This window comes from Peromyscus eremicus, chromosome X (genome assembly GCF_949786415.1).
Source record: "Peromyscus eremicus chromosome X, PerEre_H2_v1, whole genome shotgun sequence".
Lineage (NCBI taxonomy): Eukaryota > Metazoa > Chordata > Mammalia > Rodentia > Cricetidae > Peromyscus > Peromyscus eremicus.
In genome coordinates this window covers 106,893,649-106,921,151 of record NC_081439.1, presented here as the reverse complement: position 1 = coordinate 106,921,151, position 27,503 = coordinate 106,893,649, and the positions used below count along the sequence as shown (strand labels likewise).

At 37.1% G+C, this 27,503-nt stretch overlaps 1 pseudogene; it reads left to right on the top strand.

The window, feature by feature from the left end:
* The window catches only part of LOC131900190 (probable ATP-dependent RNA helicase DDX5), a 42,070-nt pseudogene extending 16,368 nt beyond the window's left edge, over positions 1–25,702 (top strand).
* Positions 25,703–27,503: the final 1,801 nt, after the last annotated feature.

The window sequence follows — 27,503 nt, the reverse complement described above, 5'->3', positions numbered from 1 at the left end:
GAGACAGAACAAGCCACAGCTTTCTCATCTCGCAATTCCTCAGCTGATCCTGTTTCCTCAGACTGGAAGCCTCTGTGTCCTTAGCCAAATGGATCTCAGCTGAACTGATTCATGAAAGCCTGAAAGCTTAACCAGGTTCTAGTTCCTGGTTTCCCCGCCTTATATAACTTTGTGCTTTCTGCCATCACTTCCTGGGATTAAAAGCTTACTTCCTGGAATTAAAGGCATGAGTCACCATGCCTGGCTGTTTCCAGTGTGGCTTTGAACTCACAGAGATCTGGATGGATCTCTGCCTCTGGAATGCTAGGATTAAAGGCGTGTGTGCCACCATTTTCTGGCCTCTAAGTCTATGTAGTGGCTGTTCTGGTCTCTGACCTAGATAAGTTTATTAGGGTGCACAAATTTTTGGGGAACAAAATATCACCACAGTTAGGTAATGTTTTATGTCTTTCATTTGTATAACTTAATATTGACATTAAATTTGTAATATTACTTATTTTATCAGTTTTATTAATTTTATGTGTGTGGGAGTTTTGTTTTCATATATGTCTGTGGACTGCATACATGCCTCCTATGCACAATTCCCAAAAGAGTACATCTAATCTTCTGGGAGTAGAATAGCAGACAGATGTAAACTGACATGTGGGTGATGGAAATAAATCTTCTGTACTATCAAAGAGCAGCCAGTGTTTTTAACTGATGAGCCATTTCTCTAGGCCATAATATTACCTATTGTTTATAAAAACACTGTAACTTCAGTGGTGTTTTTTTCTTTTTTTAGTGTCAGTCTCATAAAACAATTAATTGTAAATCTTATCAAATATTCAAAAGTAGGCTTTGTTGTTGTTTTCTATTCTTTAGTGTGTGCTTTGTTTATCTGTGTTCTGATATTAGTAATTCCATTTCTTTTCCCAGCTTTGGGATTAATTTGATCTGTATGTGTGTAGTTACTTAAGATGTAAAATTAGGGTTTTTTTTTTCCCCTATGTAAGACAAATCTTAAATGGTCTTATTAACTGAAAACTCAGAGCCAGATAGTGGGGTGAAAACTGAGAGATCAGAGGAATAGGACAAGCCACAGCCAACCTCACTTTACCAACTCCTCAGCCTCCAGAGAGAGCTACTTCCTCTATACTAATGCCTATATTCTTTCTGTGCCATGCCATCTCACTTCTTCTCTCTGCCCAGCTATAACACTTCCTGTCTGTCTGTACAGATCTCCAGACATCTATGGTTAACTAGTGCTGGGAATTAAAGGTGTGTGCCACCACACCTGGCTCTGTTTCCAGTGTGGCCTTGAACTCACAGAGATCCAGATATATCTCTGCCTCCTAATACTAGGGTTAGGGTGTGTGCTACCATTACCTGACTTCTTTTTTTAATTTATTTTTTTATTTTTATTTTTTTTTAATTTTTATTTTGCAATACAATTCAGTTCTACATATCAGCCACAGATTCCCTTGTTCTCCCCCCTCCCGCTCCCCTCACCTTCCCCACCCCACTGCCCCCCATTCCAATCTCCTCCAGGGCAAAGCCTTCCCCACAGACTGAGATCAACCTGGTAGACTCAGTCCAGGTAGGTCCAGTCCCCTCCTCCCAGGCCGAGCCAAGGGACCCTGCATAGGCCCCAGGTTTCAAACAGCTGACTCATGCAATGAGCACAGGACACGGTCCCACTGCCTGGATGCCTCCCAAACATATCAGGCCAAACAACTGTCTCACCCACTCAGAGGGCCTGATCCAGTTGGTGACCCCTCAGCCATTGGTTTACATTTCATGTGTTTCCGTTCGTTTGGCTATTTGTCTCTGTGCTTTATCCAACCTTGGTCTCAACAATTCTCGCTCATATAAACCCTCCTCATTCTCGCTAATTGGACTCCCAGAGATCCACCCGGGGCCTAGTCATGGATCTCTGCATCCAGATCCCTCAGTAGTTGGATGAGGTTTCTAGCATGACAATTAGGGTGTTTGGCCATCCCATCACCAGAGTAGGTCAGTTCGGACTGTCTCTCGACCATTGCCAGCAGTCTGTTGTGGGGGTATCTTTGTGGATTTCTGTGGGCCTCTCTAGCACTTTGCTTCTTCCTATTCTCATGTGGTCTTCATTTACCATGGTCTCCTATTCCTTGTTCTCTCTCTCTGTTGTTGATCCAGCTGGGATCTCCCACTCCCCCAAGCTCTCTTTCCCTCGACCCTCGCCCTTCACTACCCCCACTCATGTCCAGGCTGTTCATGTAGATCTCATTCCATTTCTCTGTCATTGGGTGATCCCTGTGTCTTTCTTGGGGTCCTGTTTTCCAGGTAGCCTCCTTGGTGATGTGAGTAGCAGTCCAGTCATCCTTGTTCCACATCTAGTATCCTGCTATGAGTGAGTACATACCATGTTTGTCTTTCTGAGTCTGGGATACCTCACTCAGGATGATTTTTTCTAGATCCATCCATTTGTCTGCAAACCTCATGATGTCATTGTTTTTCTCTGCTGAGTAGTATTCCATTGTGTATATGTACCACATTTTGTTTATCCATTCTTCAGTTGAAGGGCATCTAGGTTGTTTCCATGTTCTGGCTATTACAAACAATGCTGATATGAACATAGCTGAACAAGTGCTCTTGTGGTGTGGTTGAGCATTCCTTGGGTATATGCCCAAGAGTGGTATAGCTGGATCTTGGGGGAGATGGATTCCCAATTTTCTAAGAAATCGCCATATTGATTTCCAAAGTGGTTGTACAAGCTTGTATTCCCACAAGCAGTGGAGGAGAGTTCCCCTAGCTCCACATCCTCTCCAGCATAAGGTGTCTTCAGTGTTTTTGATCTTAGCCATTCTGACAGGTGTAAGGTGGTATCTGAGAGTTGTTTTGATTTGCATTTCCCTGACGATTAGGGATGTTGAGCAATTCCTTAAATGTCTTTCAGCCATTTGAGTTTCCTCTGTTGAGAATTCTCTGTTTAGTTCTATAGCCCATTTCTTAATTGGACTGTTGGTCATTTTGATGTCTAATTTCTTGAGTTCCTTATATATTCTGGATATCAGTCCTCTGTCAGATGTGGGGTTGGTGAAGATCTTTTCCCATTCTGTAGGCTGTCGCTTTGCCTTGTTGACCATATCCTTTGCCCTACAAAAGCTTCTCAGTTTCAAGAGGTCCCATTGATTGATTGTTTCTCTCAGTGTCTGTGCTACTGGTGTTCTATTTAGGAAGTGGTCTCCTATGCCAATGCGTTCAAGACTACTTCCTACTTTCTCTTCTAGCAGGTTCAGAGTAGCTGGATTTATGTTGAGGTCCTTGATCCACTTGGACTTAAGTTTTGTGCACGGTGATAGATATGGATCTATTTGCAGCCTTCTACATGTTGATATCCAGTTTTGCCAGCACCATTTGTTGAAGATGCTTTCTTTTTTCCATTGTGCACTTTTGGCTTCTTTGTCAAAAATTATTTGTTCATAGGTGTGCGGATTAATGTCAGGGTCTTCAAATCGATTCCATTAGTCCACATGTCGGTTTTTATGCCAGTACCAAGCTGTTTTTATTACTGTAGCTCTATAGTACAGCTTGAAGTCAGGGATCGTGATGCCTCCAGAGGTTGTGTTATTGCACAGGATTCTTTTGGCTATCCTGGGGTTTTTGTTTTTCCATATGAAGTTGAGTATTATTCTTTCCAGGTCTGTGAAGAATTGTGTTGGTATTTTGATGGGGATTGCATTGAATCTGCAGATTGCTTTTGGTAAGATTGCCATTTTTACTATGTTAGTTCTGCCTATCCATGAGCATGGGAGATCTTTCCATTTTCTGACATCTTCTTCAATTTCTTTTTTCAGGGACTTAAAGTTTTTGTCATATAGGTCCTTCACTTGCTTGGTTAGAGTTACCCCAAGGTATTTTATGTCATTTGTGGCTATAGTAAAGGGTGATGTATCTCTGATTTCCTTCTCCGCTTCTTTGTCCATTGTATATAGGAGGGGTACTGATTTTTTTGAGTTGATCTTGTATCCTGCTATGTTGCTGAAGGTGTTTATAAGCTGTATCAGTTCCTTGGTGGAATCTTTGGGGTTGCTCAAGTATACTATCATGTCATCTGCAAATAGGGAAAGCTTGACTTCTTCCTTTCCAATTTGTATCCCCTTAATCTCCTTATGTTGTCTTATTGCTCTGGCTAGAACTTCAAGTACTATATTGAATAAGTATGGGGAGAGCGGACAGCCTTGCCTCGTTCCTGATTTTAGTGGAATTGCTTTGAGTTTCTCTCCATTTAATTTGATGTTGGCTGTTGGCTTGCTGTAAATTGCCTTTATTATATTTAGGTATGTTCCCTGTATTCCTGATTGCTCCAAGACCTTTATCATAAAGGGGTGTTGGATTTTGTCAAATGCCTTTTCAGCATCTAGTGAGATGATCATGTGGTTTTTTTATTTGAGTTTGTTTATATGGTGTATCACATTGACAGACTTTCCTATGTTGAACCATCCTTGCATCCCTGGAATGAATCCTACTTGATCATGGTGGATAATTGTTTTGATGTGTTCTTGGAGTCTGTTTGCCAGTATTTTATTGAGTATTTTTGCATCACTGTTCATGAGGGAGATCGGTCTGTAGTTCTCTTTCTTTGTTGTATCCTTGTTTGGTTTAGGAATCAGGGTAATTGTAGCCTCATAGAAGGAGTTTGGTAATGTTCCTTCTGTTTCTATTGTGTGGAACAATTTAGAGAGTATTGGTATTAACTCTTCTTTCAAGATCTGGTAGAATTCTGCACTGAAACCATCTGGTCCTGGGCTTTTTTTGGTTGGGAGACTTTTAATGACTGTTTCTATTTCCTTAGGGGTTATTGGACTATTTAAATAGTTTATCTGGTCTTGATTTAATTTAGGTATGTGGTACCTATCCAGAAAATTATCCATTTCTTTTAGGTTTTCCAGTTTTGTGGAATACAGGTTTTTGAAGTATGACCTGATGATTCTCTGGATTTCCTCAATGTCTGTTGTTATGTCCCCCCTTTTCATTTCTGATTTTGTTGATTTGGATGCTCTCTCTCTGTCTTTTGGTTAGTTTGGATAAGGGCTTGTCTATCTTGTTGATTTTCTCAAAGAATCAACTCTTTGTTTCACTAATTTTTTGTATTGTTCTCTTTGTTTCTATTTTATTGATTTCAGCTCTCACTTTGATAATTTCTTGGCATCTATTTTTCCTGGGAGACGTTGCTTCTTCTTCTTTTTTTTTTTTTTTTGGTCTTCTTGTTCTAGAACTTTCAGGTGTGCTGTTAAGTCACTAGTGTGAGATTTCTCCAGCTTATTTATGTGGGCATTTAGTGCTATGAATTTCCCTCTTAGTACTGCTTTCATAGAGTCCCATAGGTTTGGATATGTGGTGTCTTCATTTTCGTTGATCTCTAGGAAGTCTTTAATTTCTTTCTTTATTTCTTCCTTAACCCATTGGTGATTCAGTTGGGTATTATTTAGTTTCCATGAGATTGTAGGTTTTCTGTAGTTTTTGTTGTTGTTGAAATCCAACTTTAGACCATGGTGGTCTGATAGAACACAGGAGGTTATTCCAATTGTTTTGTATCTGTTTAGATTTGTTTTGTGGCCAAGTATGTGGTCGATTTCAGAGAAGGTTCCATGGGGTGCTGAGAAGAAGGTATATTCTTTTTTGTTAGGATGGAATGTTCTGTAGATGCCGATTAAGTCCATTTGAGTCATGACATCAGTTAAGTCCTTTATTTCTCTGTTAAGTTTCGATTTGGGAGATCTGTCCAGTGGTGAAAGTGGGGTGTTGAGGTCTCCCACTATTAATGTGTGGGGTTTTATATGTGATTTAAGCTTTAGTAATGTTTCTTTTACATATGTGGGTGCCCTTGTGTTTGGGGCATAAATGTTTAGAATTGAGACTTCATCTTGGTGGATCTTTCCTGTGATGAGTATGTAATGCCCTTCTTGATCTCTTTTGATTGATTTTAGTTTGAAGTCTATTTTGCTGGATATCAGGATGGCTATACCCGCTTGTTTCTTAAGACCGTTTGATTGGAAAGTCTTTTCCCAGCCTTTTATTTTTAGGTAGTGTCTATCTTTGAATTTGAGATGTGTTTCTTGTATGCAGCAGAAAGATGGGTCCTGCTTTCGTATCCATTCTGTAAGCCTATGTCTTTTTATAGGTGAATTAAGTCCATTGATATTGAGGGATATTAATGTCCAGTGATTGTTCATTCCTGTTATTTTTTGGTGGTGATGTGTGTGTACTTTTCTTCGTTGGGGTTTACTGCTGTGGCTTTATCTATTGCCTGTGTTTTCGAGGGTGTATCTGACTTCCTTAGGTTGGAATTTTCCTTCTAGTGCTTTCTGTAGGGCTGGGTTTGTGGATAAATATTGTTTAAATCTGGCTTTGTCATGGAATGTCTTGTTCACTCCATCTATGATGATTGAAAGTTTTGCTGGGTATATGAGTCTAGGCTGACATCCATGGTCTCTTAGTGTCTGCATTACATCTGTCCAGGTCCTTCTGGCTTTCAAAGTCTCCATTGAGAAATCGGGTGTTATTCTGATAGGTTTGCCTTTATATGTCACTTGGCCTTTTTCCTTTGCTGCTCTTAATATTCTTTCTTTATTCTGTACGTTTAATTGTTTAATTATTATGTGGTGAGGGGACTTTTTTGGGGGGTCTAGTCTGTTTGGTGTTCTATAGGCTTCTTGTATCTTCATAGGCATTTCCTTCTTTAAGTTGGGAAAGTTTTCTTCTATGATCTTGTTGAATATATTTTCTGTGCCCTTGAGTTGGTATTCTTCTCCTTCTTCTACCCATATTATTCGTAGGTTTGGTCTTTTCATGGTGTCCCAAATTTCTTGGACATTTTGGTTCTTGACTTTGTTGGCTTTAGTGTTTTCTTTGACTGATGAATCTATTTCTTCTATTGTATCTTCAACGCTAGAGATCCTCTCTTCCATCTCTTGCATTCTGTTGATTATACTTGCATCTGAATTTCCCAATCATTTTCTCAGATTTTCTATTTCCAGCATTCCCTCTGTTTGTGTCTTCTTCATTTTTTCTATTTCCCTTTTCAGGTCTTGGACTGTTTCCTTCATTTGTTTCATTGATTTTTCTTGATTTTCTTTCAGTACTTTATTGTTCTCTTCCAGGACTTTATTGATTTCTTCTAATTTGTTTGCCCTTTCCTCTAGTTGTTTACAATGTTCTTCACATTTTTTTTGTCTTTTCCTCTACACGAGCCTCTAGCTTCTTCATGATGACAATCATAAGGCTATTTTCTTCTGCTTCTTCCAATTTCTGATGTTCAGGTCTAGGTGTTGGAGGAGGGCTAGGGCCTGGTGATGCTGTATTGCTATTCATTTTGTTGTATGTGTTTCTGCCTTGATGTCTGCCCATCTCCTTGTGGTTCGTTCTTGGCCTTATCTGCACACTTGGTTCAGAGAGAGCTGACAGATTCAAGGAGTCTCTCTCTCTTGTCCAGATGGGAGCTCTCTTGTCCAAATTGGAAGTCTGGGGCAGGATGGGAGCTCTTGTCCAGAAGGGAAGTCCAGGGGAGGATGGGAGCTCTTCTCTCTCTCTCTCTCTCTCTCTCTCTCTCTCTCTCTCTCTCTCCTCCAGATGGGAAGTCCGGGGCAAGATGGGAGCTGGGGGCTGGCCTCTAAGTTTCAGGAAGAGGCTTGGGGCTCGGGAAGATGGGCGTGGGGGCAGGGCATGGAGACTGCAGGGTCTGCCAGGGGTCTTGGAGAAGGGGATCCTTCCCGGTGGGGCTAGAAGGGAACCTGCCCGGTGGCCAGAACCTGGGACCAAGTCGGGCAGGTCTTCCCCCAAGTGGCTGGTGCCCAGTGATGGGGTTGGGGGCCCATTACCTGACTTCTATATAGTGGCTGATGTTTTCCTCTGATCTCCATGGGAGCTTTATTTATTAGAGCACAAATGAAATATCACCACACCCCTAACTTATTTTTTATTTTGTTTATTTGGCAAATGATACTATGAAAAATATTGTTAAGGTTAGAGGAAATCTTGTGGAAGTCATTTCTAGCCTCCCAACCTAATGGGATCTAGGCATTGAACTCAGGTTTTCAGGCTTGGTAGTACTTTACTGGTCAAAAATTAAAATTTTCATTTGCAATCTTTATTTCTTTGTGTAATAATTTAAGACTATTTCTAAATATTCCTAGTACTACTTTTGTTGCAACTATTGCCTTTGGTATATTATGTTTTCATTTAGGTTTATATCAAGATACATTTAAATTCCCTTTACTATTTAAAGATGTCTTTCTTTCTTTGCACAATTTTAAAATTCTAGACAATTTCCTTCTCTGTCTTGTTAGTTGCCTTCTACTTTGATTAGAAAGATATACTTTACATGATTATGTTTTTGATCTTTGAACTTAATAAGTCTCTTTATGGGGTAGAATATTATGTTTCCTGTAGGATTTTTCATGCATATGTTATTTAATGAAATATATGCTTTTGTATTGTCTAATGGAGCATTGTTTATATGAATTTCAGGCCCTATTGATTACTTCATGTCATTTATTTTCTCTTCTTCTGTATAGTTGTTCTATGCAGTATAAAATGTGGGACAATGAGTTTTCTATTATAATAGTGATATAACTTTTTTCATCTAATTCTGTCAGTTTTTTCTTCAAATATTTAGTGTCTGACTTTATATCTATATGCACATAATAATTTTATATATTTCTGTTAAATTGTTTATGAATGTATTATGTTTTCTTTTGCTTCTTGTAATAGCTTGACTTAAAGTTTTTATTTTCCAATATCATTTAACTACCATAGCACTTTTAACTCTTTTATTACTTTTATAGAGCATTCCCTACAATTGTAAAAGCAATTATTATGTTTTATACTAAAAATAGTAATACAGGAAGAAATAAATATGTGGTACAATTTAGAGAAGCAAATAGAACATAACCAAAGCTGCATATTTTGCTGGAAAAGAATAGAATATCTGAAGCTGTTTCCAAAAGTAAGTAGAATGAAACATCAGTAGTCCTACCCTTAGAAAAAGTCAAGAGCTCTCAAAGCTTCAGTTTCAGTTGTGAGTTTTGATGATATAGATATACTTCTATTGTGCATGTCTGTGGGACAAAGAAATCTCATTTTTGTCATACTAAATGATTTAAATGATGGTGGTTGAGAAAATCTATTATTAAACATTGAGATACCATAGAGGACAGAGATCAAAGAGTATTCTCTGGATGGTAAGCTCCAATTTAGCTAGTCATCACTGAGGGAAGTTTGAGAGTGGACTATCATGGAAAGAATCCCCAACCATGGGGATCAGGAAGGCAGTAAATCAAATGGTACAGGCAGCAGGGACCTGGCTCAAGCTGAGAAGTTCACAGGAACATGTATTCAAGCCCTAAGTGGCCAGGAATAGATATAATCATCAATTGATATTTTTATGTCTCTGAGATGATGATTTAACTAAAACAAGATAGAAACATGGGTCAAATCCAGACCTTAAACAGGAATGTTAGTGAAATAGATGAAAAGAATCAACAAAAATCATGAGAAAATAAACAATCTGGCTGAAAAAGTCAGCAATATGTAAGAAAAAATTCAGCAAAGAAATAGGTATTTTGAAAAATAGTAATTTTATAAATAAGAGCTAGTTTTCATAGTAAGAGAAGCTGTTGTTCAAATTGTAATAGAAGCAAAGCAATCAATAGCCCTAAACATATATAATGCCTACAAAGCACAACAATGACTAATATGGAAAGATATCCTCAATGGTACAGCAGCAGTACTTACATCTTGAGGGCTAACCAACTACTGTCTAATTGGACTTAAGGATCTCACAACAGGAGAAAATTCATGCCTGATACTCTAAACCAAGACAAACATATCTGCCTAATGGGTTAGGACACAGAACCTAGAGGAAAACCCATTACTGCTAATTTCCCAAACCAGTACAAAGTATACTCTCTGTCAGCATTTTTTTTGTTGTTGTTTTCTTTCTTTTTGTTCTTCAAGACAAGGTTTCTCTGTGTAATACTCACAGTCTTGGAACTTGCTTTGTAGACTAAGCTGGCCTCAAACTCAGAGATCTGCCTGCCTCAGCCGTATGAGTGCTGGAATTAAATGTAGATATGTGCATTCTTAATATTTAAATTTATATAGAGTGGCAAGTATAGTTCCCACCATTCATCCCAGAAGCTTCTATTTGTAGCAGAAGACCATTACATAAATCCACAACTTGTTCAAGTGCCTAGAACCATGGAGTGGTCAGCCCTAACTAGTACACCTATAACACAACTTCTACACCTAAATATCTGGAAACATTATGGAAGAGCAGGCCAAAAGAGTGTAAGATCCAGAGAGCAAAGATTCCTCCTTTGAGAAGGTGTCTTCCATACAGGACCCATGAATTCTCAATAATATGGCTGCTTAAACAAGACCTGAACAATGACAACAACATTTGGCATGCCAATGCTGATGAGGCAAAGGTTATAGGGCCCTATACCAACATGAAGAACTATAGGCAATTAACAACTCCTGAGAGTGAAAGAAACAATCCTCCTCAGGGATGAGGTACCTAATTGTTTGTGAAATACCAAGTGGTCAGCTCTAAAAACACATGAGCAGCACACACACACACACACACATACACACACACACACAGGATAGTAAGAAAAAAGATACCATGAATTTGAGAGGTAGCAGGGTGTCACGGGAGGATTTGGAGGGAGAGAGGGAGGGATAGGCATTATGTGAATGCAATTAGACATATATGAAAGCAAGACAACAAATTAAAAAATCAAAAACTCAAATAAAATAAAACGTTGCATTAGAAAGGATCACAAATATATTTGATGAAACAGATAAAAATCTCATAACTGGATGATAAGGGTGATAAAACTTCTCATTCAAATATCTACAAGGAAATGCAGTTAAGCAAAAAAGACTACAATACAGGAACTCTCTCTATACACACACACACACACACACACACACAAGCACATATATATATATATATATATATATATATATATATATATATATATATATTCAGGAGATTTCCTGTGTCCTGTGTGTGGTCAGGACAAATCTCTCACCCACAGTCATACAGCCTTTTATAAAATAATCACACAAAGGCTTAATATTAATCATAACTGCTTAGCCAATAGCTCAGGCTTATTACTGACTATCTCTTACACTTAAATTAACCCATAGTTCTTATTTATGTTTAGCCACGTGGTGGCTTGGTACCTTTTCTCAGGTCTGCCTTGTCGTCTTGCTTCCTCTGTGTCTGGCTGGCAACTCCTGACTCTGCCCTTCCTCTTCTCAGAATACTCCTCATCTGCTTGCCCTATCTATACTTTATGCCTGGCTACTGGCCAATCAGTGTTTTATTTATCAACCAATAAGGGCAACACATATTCACAACATACAGAATGATATCCCATAGCACTTAATAAGCAGGTTATTTGTGTGTTCAATGCTACACTAGGGAACAGAGCCAAGTGTGGTGACACATGCTTTTAATCCCAATACCAACCATAGAGGCCTGGAGGTCTGTACAAATAGACAGAAAGTGACAGAGCTGTGTAGGAAGAGGAAGTGATATAGCTGGACTAAGATAGCCAATGAGAGGGCAGAACAGCAAGGCAATAAAGGAGTGGGTAGACTGGAAGCACACACATTTGGAAGCTGCAGAGTTGGAGAGGTAAGGTTGGCTGGTGGCTTTCCCTATTTCCCTGATCTAAGGCATTCATCCCTATATTTGGCTCTGTGTTTTTTATTTAATGAGACTATTTAGAAATTTATCTACATTTGACGTACCAACATGGGGCTCTCAAATTTCCATAAGGCCTAAAACAGTTTAAATAGGGCTTCTAAAAACACAATAATGGAGCCAAAAACAGCTTTCTCCTTCATTTCTCATGCAGGTCGAGATATAGAGACCCGAAGGTACATGGCATGCAGATTTGAGCTACAGTATGGTGGGTTCATGGCATATGGGCTTGAGTACAGCATGGCAGATTCCTATCACTGTAAACAGTGGTGTTGACAAGCCGCACAGCATGGTGTGTGGTGCATATAGCTTCTGCTAGTACAAAAAAAAAGGGAAAGAAAGAAAAGTTTTTTTGGCTACATGATGCTGGATGGAAGCATAGACCCACTGCTTCACAGAGTCAGCGATGAGCATGGTTCTCCCAGAGCTAGTGGTAAACATAGTTCCACCCTGTTGGAAAGCAAAGGTGGGTGGAGCCAGAAGCCAAAGCTGCTATTTCAGTAATAGCCACTGCAGTTTAAAGCAATAGATGCACGATAAGACATATTCAGATAAAATAAACCCTAAAAAGTTTACAATGCATGTAAAAATGCATGTAGGCTTGGAAGAGAGGACAAGGAATATAGACACTTATATAAAGAAATAGAAAGTTTTAAAAAAACAAAGTCTTTAAAGAGAAAGTAAGAGTAATACAAAAAATAAGCCACATAAAAATGAAAATCACACAGAGTCTAGATTATATTGTCTTTGGGATTTTTAACTGCAGAAAGACATTTGATTGTAAAAGCTGCTGAGTTAAATCAATATGTATATTTTAAAGTTATCTTAATTTCAAAATTTATGTCTAAGGATACATTGCTTTGGAAAAGAGGTTCTGCTTTTGTATCCATAGAAGATGAGAAACTGTAGATTGCTTCCAGGCTCATATGGTTTGATCAAGGAAGACCCCCGAAGGGGTCTCCAGATGATCCAAAATCCAAAATCAGCTTCAAGGCAACTGGCTCAGACAATGGAGAATCACAGTCTACTCCAGTCAGGACTTGACCATAATTTTTAATTTTCTCAGCATCCCCACAACCAGCAGGGAGTAGTATGAGAAGCTATGCCCAAATTCCCAAAATATTGTTTATAAATGTTTATTTTTATTTAAAAGTTTTTGATTATAAAGGAAATCTCTTTCTAAAGAAGGGGATAGTATAGATATGATAGGATGAAAGGGTAGATTATTAAATCTACATTTAAAGAGCAACAACATGTTTGAAATGTTTTACAAGGCTATGGATTTTAGTTTATTGATACAAACTTAAAGTTAATTTTGTTATACTGTATGGATATTTCTACTCTTGTTTAAGGTATTATGTTTATGTAACTCATTTAAATTGTAATGCATAATTAAGAAATATAGATTAATAGTTATCTAGGATAATCAAACTTATCATCATGTTAGTTAAGTTTTCTAGGTATACATAGATATATTTCAATTAGGTAGGTAATATTCCAACACTTCAAAGACCTGCAGAATATGGCATTTAAAATGTTTTAAAAACTTAGCCTTTCTATATAGTGGGACACGTCTACTCCTGGCAGGACCAATTTACTTCAAAGAAAAAGATGGACATTGGAGACACTCTAAATGGAGTTTATCTTCTTCTTGGCAAAAATAGCCATTTGAGCAAGAAACTGTTCCTGCCTGGACTGCTTGACAAAATGCTGTATCGAATGGACATGCAGGAACCAAAGAAAGGTGACCACTGAGCTTTGCAAGGTGAGAAGGCCTTCAGGTTCCTGCTTCACAGAGAAAACTGCCAGACATTCTACAGGACACAGAGAAAAACATGACTGAGAGACTGACTAAGAGACTAGGCCTATGAGCTGAAGATGGATGCCCCAACATTACAGAGGAACTTTGGGTAACTGTCCAGGCAGACAGCTGTCTCTGTCATTTCCAAAATTTTGGAAGTTGCTTACAATGCATTTCTTGTTTTTTTAGGTCATATTATATACTTCTGGGGGTCTTTGATGTAGTTGAAGACTAGATAGTAAAAATTATAATTTTCCTTGGTTATGATAAAAGATAGATATGAAACCTTAGACTCATAAATATAAGATAGATAGAAATTTTTTCTTTGATTTTACAAAATATAGATAGACTAGATAGTATAACTGTAATTCTTGCTTAATAATTGTTTTTTATATGTAATTTTAATAGGTTAAAGTTAAAACCTTCCTTTTGTTTAGACAAAAAATGGGAAGTGATTGGGGAATGTCTTTCTGTATGCTGTGAATGTGTTTGCTCTGATTGGTTGATAAATAAATCCATTTGGCCTATGGCAAGGCAGCTTAGAAGCAGGCAGGAAATTCAAAGAGAGAGACAGGAAGAAGGCAGGAGAGACGCCCAACAAGCAATGTGTAATGGGATACAGGTAAAGCCACAGAACATGTGGCAATACATAGATTAATAGTTATGGGCTAATTTAAGATATAAGAGCTATCTAGCAACAAGTTTGAGCCATGTTCATGCAGTTGTAATCAATATAAGCCTCTGTGTGTTTACTTGGAACGTGAGTGGCAGGCCAGGACACAGGAAATCTTTTGGCTGCATGTTCCAGAGGCCAAACCTCAACTTCTTCTATCTCATGGATTCTTAGATTCTGATGATCATATAAATGTACCATTTTTGCTTAGCAGCCCACAGAAATATTTCTTTTTATTTTAGGCAGTTGCTAGTTTCTGAGTTAACAATATTTCATTGCACAAAGAAAACTCTCAAACGTGTTCCAAGAATTGTACTCATATATGACTATGGACTTGTGAGTTTAGAGGGCCATTTGATACTATGTCCATTTCACAAAGTAATAGTAGTAGGTTCACTCCACAAGCCTACGAGTTCTACAACCATGGAAAATTGGACAGATTTATAGTACCAAGCATGTTTTGCTTCTTGTGCATCTGGGTTTAAATCAAGTCAGAAGTGTTCGTTTGCCCCTATAATATTAATTCCACTATTGTGTCTATGGACATATCTTGGCATGGTGGTCATTATTGTTGCTTACAGAGTTCACAGCTGAGAAAAACTAGTGATGACTTCTTTTTACCCTTAGCAACCTGAAAAACAGCTTGTGGTACTTTGAAAATCTAGCTACCAGAGAGGAAACTTCCTGATCACAACCAATTTGAATTCTCCAGATTCTATGACTAAAATATGTGATATCTTTAACAATAGGGTTTTACAATCAAGTTCTTGTGGGAAATCAATAGCAACAGCAATAGTCAACATGTGCTGTGAGTATGCATGTATATGTAGTTATTTGAATATAATTTTTCATCCTTTTGCATATTTATAAAGGACAGAATATAATGGATCATGTAATATACTACATATAACTCTTTGAGAAACTGCCTTTCTGCTTCATATAGTGCTGTACAATATTGCATTCTAACTTGTAGCATATAGTATTTAGTATCATTTTTGTCTTTTATATTAGATTTGTTTATTTTATGTGCATGTATGTTTTGTCTGCATATATGCATGTGCACAAAGTGTATGCCTAGTGATGCCAGGGGTCAGAAGAAGCATTGAAATCCCCATGTACTTGAAGTTGTGGGCAGTCTTGAGCCACCATGTGGGTTGTGACAATCAAACAGGGTTCTATGCAAGAGCAACAAAAGCTCTTAATTGATGAATCATCTCTCCAGTCCCATTTTTTTGATTACAGTCTCCTAATAAGAGTGAAATGTTGCTTCATTTGGTTAATAAAGAGTTTTCAAGTTCCTTACTCTACAGGCAAATGGAAAATATCATATATGTGCATAATTACAGATACATGAGAAATAAACAACTGAGATCTTACATTTAATCCTCTGAACAGTATCCCAAAATGAGAGTAAGAAAAATATATACTAACAGACAAGACATTGCTAAAGTTGCCTCAATTAGGGTCATTGAAAATATATCCAAAAAAATTAATGAGCTAGATTCTTCAGAAATGAAATTTTGTTAATCCAAGCAGGTAAAGTCATTATAGAATTTGTAGTAGAAAATGTAAATTACAATTATCAGTTAAAATCACATCTCCAGTTATAGAAATCACTGTAATCATCATAAATATTTACTCTATTCTTTGTTTACTTATGAATGTTTATATTTGTGTGTATATAACCACATATCTCTGTTTCATTCCCTTATCATGTATATTGTCTGTCTACCATAATATTTAAATTTTGTTATTTTAAACAATAATATTGCTATAATAGGCTATAAAGGCAAATAATGGACCAGTAAAGAACAGTATTTTCTCCTCTGGGGTGGATTACAAATGGATAAGAAAAATAATACACATATAGAATGTAATATTAATAACCCTAACAATGAATTGTTATCATTTTTGGTAACATGAATAGACCTGTTGGTTATAATTTTTAGTGAAATAATCAGCTATAGAGAGACAAATTTTGTGTTTTCTAACTAAATTTTACAATCACTATTTTTCAGTTACTATAAAGCCATTTTGCTGTCTATACTTTGACCTCAAGTAAGAAATTGCACATTGATACCAAGAATTTAATGTTATAACAGTAGCGAATGAGTATTAAATTTCTCAAATGTCCTGAAATTTTTGCAAAAGCAAACAGTAAATCTATTATGATAATTTATTTGGTGGGGTCTATAATTCATCTTAAAATGCCTTTAAATAAATCTTTATTCTTCAAAAAGAGATGACACATAACTGAAAACTCTTGGTCATCTGAGGATGGTCAAGCTGGAACAGGGACAAATTCGGAGAACAATGAAAGAGATGCCTTGATAGAGGGAGACATCATTGGGATAGGGAGAAACCTGATGTTAGGGAAGTTCCCAGGATTCCACAAGGATGACCCCAGCTTAGACTACTAGCAATAGTGGAGAGGGTGCCTGAGCTGGCTTACCCTGGCAATCAGATTGGTGAACACCCTAACTGTCATCATAGAGCCTTCATCCAGTAAATGATTGAAGCAGATGTAGAGGTCCACAGCCAGGTACCAGGCCGAGCTCCAGGAGTCCAGGTGAAGAGAGAAGAGGGATTCTATGAGCAAGGGGCATCAAGATCATGATAGGGTAATCTATAGAGACAACCGAATCATGCTAGTGGGAAATCATGAACTTTAGACCAGCAGCTGTGGAGCCTCCATGGGACTGGACTAGGCCCTCTGCATAGGCAAGACAGTTGTATAGCTTGATCTTCTGGGTGGCCCCATGGCAGTGGGACCACGATTTATCCCTGGTGCATGAGCGGGCTTTTTGGATCCCATTACCTATGGTTGTACAACTTGCACAGCCTTGATGCAGGGGGGAGGGACTTGGTCCTGTCTCACCTGAGTGTACCAGGCTTTGCTGACTCCCCATGGGAGGCCTTACCTTTTTGAGAGATGGGGAGAAGTCTGTGGGGGGCAGGAGGAGAGAGGAGAAGGGGATCTGTGGTTGCTATGTAAAATGAATAAAAGTTTCTTAATAAAGAAAAAAATTGAAATATAATTTTATATACTGACTATAACAGGTCAGATTGCTGAAAGTTTTTCTATATCTGTTGGGCATTTATAATTATTTGAAGCTTTCCTTCCACAGAATCATAACACCTTTTCAAATTCTCATTAACTTGTTTTCTATATTTCTTCACTGATGATGGTGTCCAGCACAATGTCAAGATAGTGATAACAACCACAGTTGTTCAGATAATAGAAACAAAGAACAAACTATAAAGTATCTCTAATTTATAATAGGTCTAGGTAGATAGATACTCATTAATTTTAATGTTTGAGCCTTAATTGATATATTTCTTCACAATTTTGTATATTTTACTTCTTAAAATATCATTCTTTTTAGCTATTTTGGTTTTTCATTGGAAACAAATCCCTTTGTCATAGTGGCTTTTCACATAAATGTGCTAATGTAATGAAGTAATTTAATTGATTTGACAAATATATTCCAACTTCCGGCCTATCTGACCAATATAATGCTCTTGACTTTATTACCAACACTATAGTTAATGTATATATTCTTATTTGACAGGCAATAAATTGAATATTCCATTTGATTTTTAAAGCCTAAGCCATGTACTACATTAATGTGCACTTCAATTATACTTTTTTTTACAACTTGCTTCTAATTATCACTCTACTAATTTTTGTCTCACTAGAAAATTATTTTACTTCACTCTTTTCATATTAGTTTATTCAATACACAAAAATTTGAATTTTCTAAGGTAGGTAGAAATCTAGACAAGACTATCAAGGTTTATCTTTACTTAAAAAGATTAGAAAAAAAACATTTTGTTTTCAGAATGGCTTCTAGGTCAAAATCCTCAAAGGAAGAGAGTTTTGTTGCAGGAGAAAGTATAGGTGAAGCAAATTAATTGGAATCACAGAATATATTGGAGTAGCATTGTGAAGACTCCCTTTTCTTTTCTGTTGTTAGCTAAATGCATTAGAACAAAAAATGATGACCTTCATAGATAAGATTGAAATGAAGTAAAAATGCTTTCAGTTCCAATTTTACCTTGAAGGTTGATTATTATCAGACCTCCTAAATGCATTTTTTAAATGAAACCTGTAGGCAAGGGTAAACTTTTAATGTACTTTTCCATTTCTTTCTTAAAAGATAATTGTCATTTTAAGCATTGTCATCTATTTTGTTATTACAATTATTAAAGTAATTTTACTTAATTGGAAAACCGATATTTCATTTTCAGTATAACATAAATGTCTTAGCAACTATAAAATGTGTATCCTCTACTGGAATATATTCATATATTTTACATATTTGAATTGAATATTCCCCTTTCTAGTCAATTAAAGATTTCAGAAATCTTTTAGTTTCAAATATACTGCTTGTCATATATTTTATTAATAATTAATGAACAGAAGTAGTGAGTATTCTTTTCACAAATACAATTATCTGCATGGCATTCTCTTTGTCTATGATTGGACTTTCTTGTCTCACACTATTATCAGACACTATTCACTCTATTTGCATTATGACACAATCTGTCAATCAGACAGAAAATATGTTCATTTTCTTTTTTTTCTTTCATTTTTGTTTATTAAGAAAATTTCTACTCACTCCACATACTATCCACAGATCCCCCTCCTCCCTCCTCCCACCAGCCAGCCCTCTTTCCCAAGCCACCCCACATCCCCACATCCCCCAAATCGAGGGTTCCCGTGGGGAGTCAGCAGAGCCCTGCACACTGAGCCTAGGCAGGTCCAAGCCCCTTCCCACTGCACCAAAGCTGTGCAAGGTGTCACACCACAGGCACCGGGTTCCAGAAGCCTGCCCACAGATCAGGGACAGATCTGAGAAGAACTGAAATAAAAAAAAGGTTAGGCAGTTTACTCAGCTACATCATCAGTGAGTAATGATAGATTGCTATTAAACAAAAAGCAATTAATTCAATCTAATCTTGTTGGAAATGAAGTTATATGCAAAGAACTGCTAACTGCTACAACTGACTGATCCATCAAATACATATTGGGCAGTTAACTAGGTTAGCACTCTGTACAATAGTTATGTGCATTAAAGCACAATTACACACTAATTCTCAATTCATTCTTCATAAGGAATGAGTAGGCAAATAGATAAATTTAATTTTACTGCTTTATTTTTGAGATTTTAATGAGATTGGGAAACTTTTTCATGAGAGATTTGACCAATATAAACATATCTTTCAAATAGTTCACTGTGGTTGATATATTGTGTACCCCAATAAACTTATCTGGGGTCAGAGAACAGAACAGCCATAATATTAAACATAGATGATAGGCAGTGGTAGCACATGCCTTTAATCCTAGCATTCCAGAGGTGGAGATCCCCATGGATCTCTGTGAGTTCAAAGCCACACTGGAAACAACCAGGCATGGTGACACATGCCTTTAATCCCAGCAAGTGATGGCAGAGAGCAAAAAGGTATATAAGGTGTGAGGACCAGGAACTATAGGCTTTTAAGCTTTCAGGCTTTTAGCAGTAGTTCAGCTGAGATTCATTCTAGATGAAGACTCTGAGGCTTCCAGTCTGAGGAAACAGGATCAGCTGAGGAATTGGCAAGGTGAGGCGTCTGTGGCTTGTTCTGCTTCTATGATCTTCCAGCATTCACCCCAGTAACTGGCACTGGGTTTGTTTTTATTAATAATACCTTTTAAGATTCATGTTACAGTTCACAGTACTCCCCATTTGAATACATAGTAAACAAGTAAGTGGACTGAACATAATTTTAAACAGTAAAAATTAGTATAAACCATTCCAATTCCAAGGCAGCTTTTTGTCTAGTTCTCATCTAAAGGCAATGAAATATAAATTCTTATTTTCTATTTTTAAAAATCACTGTGTCATTTGAAATTTTCCCCTTCTGATAATTTTTTTTCTTGAAAATAGACTATTATCTCATACAATACATTCGGACCACACTTTCTTCTTCTTCTACTATTCCCTGCTTGCCCCACCACACTTCTTCCCCCAGATCCATCCCCCACTCTGTTTCCTTTAGGAAAAGATCAGGCCTCCAAGACACAACAACCAAACATCACAAAAAAAAAATACAACAAGACAAGGCAAAACCCCTCATATCGAGGCTGTACAAGGAAATGCAATAGGAAGAAAACAGTCCCAATAGTAGGCAAAAAGAGTCAGACATAGACCTTTTCCCACTATTAAGAATCCCACAAAACTACCAAGCTTATAGCCATAACATATATACAGAGGACCTGTTGAAGTCCCCTGCAGGCCCCGTTCTTGCTGCTTCAGTCTCAGAGAACCCATATGAGGCCTGCTTAGTTGATTCAGTGGGCCATATTCTCCTAACATTCTTCATCCCCTCTGACTCCTATAATCTTTCTTCCTCAACTTCTGGGGGGATCCCAGAGCTCCGAAGGGAATTGTAGCTAAAGTTTTCCTGTGTCCTGGCCTGCTGGCAGTTGGGGCAAATCTCTCCCACTAGCGTCTCCCAAGTAGACACACAGAGACTTATATTATTATAAACTATATGGCCATGGCAGGCTTCTTGCTATCTGTTCTTATATCTTAAATTAACCCATTTCCATAAATCTATACCTTCCATGTGGCTTGTGGCTTACCAGTGTCTTACATTATGCTTCTCACAGTGGCTGGCCGTGTCTCTTTCTCAGCCTTCTCTGCTGGTCTCACCTATATTTCCTGCCTGGGTACTGGCCAATCAGCATTTTATTAATCAATCAATCATAGCAAACACATTCACAGCATAGAGAACATCCCACAACAGGGAATGACCCAATAGAGACTTCCAATTTAGACATACACTCACTCACTCTGTATAATGTCTGGCTGTGAGTCTCTGCACCTGCTGCCATATGCTGCTTGTGATGACAACTAGACAACTAGACAAGATATCTATCTATGAGTATAGCAGACAATCATCTGGAATCATATCATTGATCTTTCCCCAGTCATGGCTGGTTCTCCACTAGGTCTCTGGGCTATCCAATGTCTTGTTCCTGGCCATCAAGTGTAGGGTATGGACTCCCTTTTGTAATTTTGACCTCAAGTTAAACCAGATGTTGGTTGGCCACTCCCACATGTTCTGTACTACCATTGTCCCACCAATCACATCTTGCAAGCAGGGCATATTATAGATTGAGGGTTTTGTGGCTGGATTGGTATCCAAGTTTCTTATCTTATATCCTGCAGAGTACCTTCCTGTGCCAAACTCAACCTTTCTACATTTAATGAGCTTTGTGGATGTTGTTCTTAGCAATTGGGCCCAACTGTCAGTTTTCAGAGAGTGACTCTCTGTCCTAATATCAGTCTGGACTGTTTAAGGGATATTAATGGGACCTCCTTGGCCACAACACAAGTAAATATGCAAGGTAATGGATGTCATTATGCCACTTTTGTATTTATATATGTTGATATACTTTGTTCTTTCTCAAGACAAATATCATTTTATGCAACATATTGTGGAGGGAGATCATGCATGATATTGTAAACCTGTAATCATGCTAAATTGTGTCTAAATTGGAAGTCTCTATTGGGTCATTCCTTGCTGTGGGATGTTCTCTATGTTGTGAATGTATTGCTATGATTGATTGATAAATAAAATGCTTATTGGCCAGTAGCCAGGCAGGAAGTATAGGCGGGACTAGCAGAGAGGAGAATTGGGGGAACAGGAAGGTGGAGAGAGAGAGAGGCAGCCAGCCACCATGAGAAGCATGCTGTAAGAATCCATGTTTGAGGAGGTGATAACCACTATTGAAGAACTCATGACTGTTGTTTTTGCTAAATGGACATGGTTAAAAACTATCTTCTCAATATTGACATTTATAACCATAGATTAGTGGTGCTTACAGCTTATATCAGTGAAATTTCTTTTGGCATTTGGCAAGAGTTAATGCAGAGACTCACAGGTTATCTTAATATGAAGAATAAGTGCCTGTGGACTACTTTTCCTTACATAGTACCTCTACATCATCTGCCACTCCACTCTCCAAAGGCTCATGAAAAATTGTAGTATAGGCTGTGAAAATAATGTAAGAATAAGAGAATGGAGAGGAACCATATACAACAATATATTCTGGTCATGAAATAGATATTAGTGGTTATGGGGGGGGCAGTTATGTAACCACTGATGTGCTGTGTTCCCATGAATAATCTACCTGTCATGCTCTGGTATTCCTGTATTATGCAACATTGATAAAATTCAGTGGGTATAAACAAAAGACATCTAAGTTGGAGGTAGTTTTTTTGGAAGAAAAAAGAGTTTCAGTGGGATAGAGCATGAATGAGAGTTGAAGAAAATGTACTGGAGTTGATGCATACATGTACAAAATTGACAATAAAGATTAAAATTATATATATATATATAATTATTGATTTATTTTATTGTATCCTACTTCTGAGTCAAGTGCTGAAATGAATTCTTGAAATAGAATCTACATATGGTGAAGAACTTTATACAGCAAAACACAATGAAGACATCATTTGGGCAAATAATCGAAGTGTATCATATCAGTTCTCTACTCTTCCTCTAAAGTCAAAAGTTCCATGATTAAGCTCAGATACACAATGTTCAGATATCGCTAAGTATTAGAAAACATCTACCCTGCAGAAACATTATCTCACTAACTTTTGAATTAAGTATTCAACATGCAAATTTTTGAAAAACACATTTAAACCATAATTTTATCATATGAGAAATGTACAAGACACTCTGGGATGATTATTTATCTTATAAAACCAAGGAAATTTTAAGTCAGAAAATTCAAAAAACGTGTTTTAAGTCTCATGGAATGGATCATGCTAATACTTAGTTATTCAGTATACTAGAGTAGGAACATTACTTGAACCTATCAGTCTGAAACCAAAATAAAAGATATCACAAGACTCCATCTCAAAATCAAAACGACATATTAAAAAAGTAAAACATTGATAAAGTAATTTATATAAGACTACATGTTTCATAAAACTTATGTGGAACTTATTCTTAACTAAATTTTCTAGAAAATGTTGACTTTTAATGTGCATTTAATGCTATTAGTACTTCTTGTCATAAGAACCCCAGAACCATTTATCTTGATAGTCAAGTCAGACTCTTTTGTATCTGTGCCAGAATTCAAAGCTAAATACAAGTCAGTTTCAGTCACTAGGATCCTAGCATTTCTTTTCACTTTGTCATTATATACTTAATTCATTACAATACAAGGTTGTCAAATGAGACACTGTCATTTTAACTTGCTAATAAACTACCTTTACCGTGTTCTTTCCATCAAAAGATTATATAGACATGAGACTTTATGTGCTAAGGATATTTTCTGCTGTGATATTGAATGGAAATGCAGATTAGACAGGGGTAATTAATCACTCAGATATGATCAGGTCAGTGCTTTCACATTTAGTATATAATGAGTCATCTGTTTTTTGGTGGTTTTCTTGTTATTTTTAGTGTGTGTGTGTGTGTGTGTGTGTGTGTGTGTGTGTGTGTGTGTGTTTTATTTTTTCCACTGACAGAACTGAGAAGTAAATATTACTTTATGAAGGTCATAATGTTTTTTATTTGATTATAGATTCTAAGAAGAAAATATATGAAGGTTTTAATACTCTTACCACCTGAGTGGGAAGGAATGATGCAAATATTCCATTACATATATTTTATCATGAAATTCTAATGAATAGTCTCAATAGTCAATGGCAAAAAGTAATATATTTTTAACTCTAGATCATATAAAGGTCAGATATTCCTACCTCTGAATATTGTGTTATATACCTCTTCCAGAAAAAGCTCACTTACAGATTAAAGCCTCATTTAAAAATTTTAAATTCTTTAAGAAGCAAAAATTGTCTGTGTTAGTAAGTATAGGAATACAATAATGAGGTAACATTATAGTCCCACATTTATCCATTGACTCCAGTTATTTTCTGTAGCTAGTTATAAAGTGGAAACTATGTCACAGAGCATCTGTCTTTTAGTATCTGCCTGAATTAAAAATAAAGAAATAGTTTCTTCTTTTGTTTCAGTTTTATATTCTGATAAGCCTTGCCTAAAATGGTAATTGACTTTGAGAACTATGAATAGGTTGTTATATGAGAGATTTTGGTAACAATTGCCATTTGTGTTTAAATTATTTATGATTCTGTTAAGAAAAACCAAGAAGATCAGATTCAATTTACTACATAAGCCTAATGAAAGGCTCTACATTCTCCTTAATGCCTTGTACTTGGAGGCAAAGAAAAGCTGACAATAATCATCTTAATAAAAATACTATATTGCGTACTAAAAGCAGCATGCTGAGAAGTCAATGCTATCTAGTTGCTTTGCTGACCAGACAAGCATCATTTTTTTCTCATTCTTTCCATTAAAATGAAACATACACTTTGGGCATTTTGTTTGTTTAGAGAATTATATAAACTCTGCAGTAGATTGTGTTCTTTGAAATCTGAATTAGTGTCATATTAAGGGTTATCTTTTATACATATTAACTGGGAAGTTCTTAGGTGTCCTACATTTGGTGCATTACCTATTTTGTTTATAAAATGGAAGCATTAATAGTTTTCTAATAGTTGTGTGTATGTGTACATGTGTGTGTATAAAGTCCAGTAGTAAATAAAAATGAAATCCTATTAGTAGAAAAAATATGGTATAGAATATTATTAAGTATAAACAATTCTCATGTGGAGAAAAGAGTTAGAAAAAAGTGCTGTTCACAAAAAATATACCCAGTGGTTATTACTTTATTTACTTTATTTGTCTTATCTTCCATATGTACCATCAACTCTCAGAAGCAGTGGGTCTATGCTTCTATCAAAGCAGCGTGTAGTCCACATAAATCATCAGCCATTCCTAGAGAGGGGTGATGGGCCTATTTGCTTGATGCTGGCACCAACTTGAAAACTGGCATAGCAAGTGCAGCAAGTCACTGCTGAATACTGTAGAGCTTGTCAGTTGAAGTCTACTTGGATCTACGGTGGTGCTACCAAGGGATCACAGATTTGGAAAGAGGTGTAGAAATCTGTATTGCAACACCTGGAAGACTGATTGACTTTTTAGAGCGTGGGAAAACCAACCTGAGAAGAACAACTTACCTTGTCCTTGATGAAGCTGATAGAATGCTTAATATGGGATTTGAACCGCCAAGATGGAAAATTGTGGATCAAAAAAGACCTAATAGACAAGCCCTAATGTGGGGTGCAACTTAGCCAAAAGAAGTAAGACAGCTTGCTGAAGATTTCCTGAAAGACTATATTCATATCAATATTGGTGCACTAGAACTGAGGGCAAACCATAACATTGTTGAGATTGTGGATGTGAGTCATGATGTAGAAAAGGATGAAAACTTATTCATCTAATGGAAGAGATCCTGAGTGAGAAGGAGAATAAAACCATTGTTTTTGTTGAAACCAGAAGAAGATATGATGAACTTACCAGAAAAATGAGGAGAGATGGGTGGCCTGCCAAATCAAGGTGTTAATGATAAAAATTCTTCTCAAATTTGGGCAGCTCATAAAGATTCCCCTTCTTCTTAATTAGTTTCTCCCCAAGATTTCCAAACTTCTTTCCAGAGAGGGATCCTGTTCTACTAGTGCTGTGGGATGTTGTTCTATATGCTGTAAATATGTGTTGCTCTGATTGGTTGATAAACAATGCTGTTTGGACAATAATGAGGCAGAATAAGTTTAGGTGGGACATTCCAACTAGAGAGACAGGAAGGAGAAAAGTGGAAGGCTGAGTTAGGAGACACTGCCAGCCACTACTACCATGAGAATCAAGATGTAAAGTACCAGTAAGCCACAAGCCACGTGGCAACTTATAGATTAATAGAAATAGGTCAATTTAAGATATAAGAACTAGATAGCAAGAAGCCTGGTATGACCATACAGTTTATAAGTAATATAAGTCTCTGTGTGTTTACTTGGGTCTGAGCAGCTGCGGGCCCAAACGGGAATGGAGAACACTCCAACTACATCCATATAGAAAAGGAAAAGCATATACCTGATGAATTAGTAAATTAAGGTTTGCATGAGGAAATACTATATAATCTGAGTTCCTAGTTGGATTCTATCTGAAACTAGTAATGTCAAACAAAAGAAAATAAAGCCATATGGTTAGTAGTGATTTACTCTTGAGAACCAGTGGTTAGTTATAGTGAACCTGATGGTTTTTTGCTTACTTGTTTTTTTTTCTTCATTTTTCTGGTCATTTGTTGATGTTTTATATAGTGCTAAGGATCAAAGTCCAGATCTCATAAACATATGTAAAGATTCTTCTATTGAGCTAAGTATCCTCAGACTGTTTGACTCCATTTTTCACCTATGTATCCATTATTCCTATGACCAGTTTCCTTTCTTTTATTATTTTTTCCATTTCTAATTAACATATAATTACATCATTTCCCCCTTCCCTCTCCTCCCTCCAAGCCCTCCCATGTTCCATCCCTATAACCCCTTCTGTGAAACATGAATATAACCTAAGTGTGTTCATTTTTGTTATTTTGTTGTGTTAGTGCTGACCACTTTGTACTCTGTAACCAATTGGGTCATTCATCCCTAGGAAAGACTAATTCTCCCCCTTTTAGCAGTTATCAGTTTTCTGTAGTTGTAGGTTTGGTACCTTGTGAGATATCTATCTCCCTTCCACATTAGTTAGCCTGTTTATCTATTTTGTCATTGTTCAGGTCTTGTTTATTCAGCCCTGTCTAAGAGATGCACAAAGACAGCATACTTCCTGGTATATTGGCTCTTACAATCTTTTCACCCTGTCTTCTGAACTGTTCCTTTAGCTATCAATGCAAGAATTATTCTGCACATGTATCCACTAAGCCTGGGATCCTGACACTCCATTGATCTTTAAATTATGTCCAGTTGTAGTATTCTGTGATGGTCTCTTTGGCGGTTTGAAATAAAATGGCCCCCATAGGGAGTGGCTCTATTAAAAGTTGTGGCTTTGTTGGAGTAGGTGTGGCCTTACTGGAGGAATTGTGTGACAGAGGGATGGGCTTTGAGGTCTCCTATGCTCAAGCAATGCTCAGTGAAATAGCCCACTTCCTGTTGCTCATAGATCGAGATGAAGAACTTGCAGCTCTTTCTCCAACAATTTATCTGCCTACAAGCCACCTGCCATGATGATAATGGACTAAACCTCCGAACTGTAAGCCAGAAACTCCAATGAAATGTTTTCCTTTTAAGAGTTGACATGGTCTCATGAAAGTTGGATCAATGGCTGTGGAGCCTGCATGGGACTGGACTAGACCCTCTGCATGACTAGACAATTGT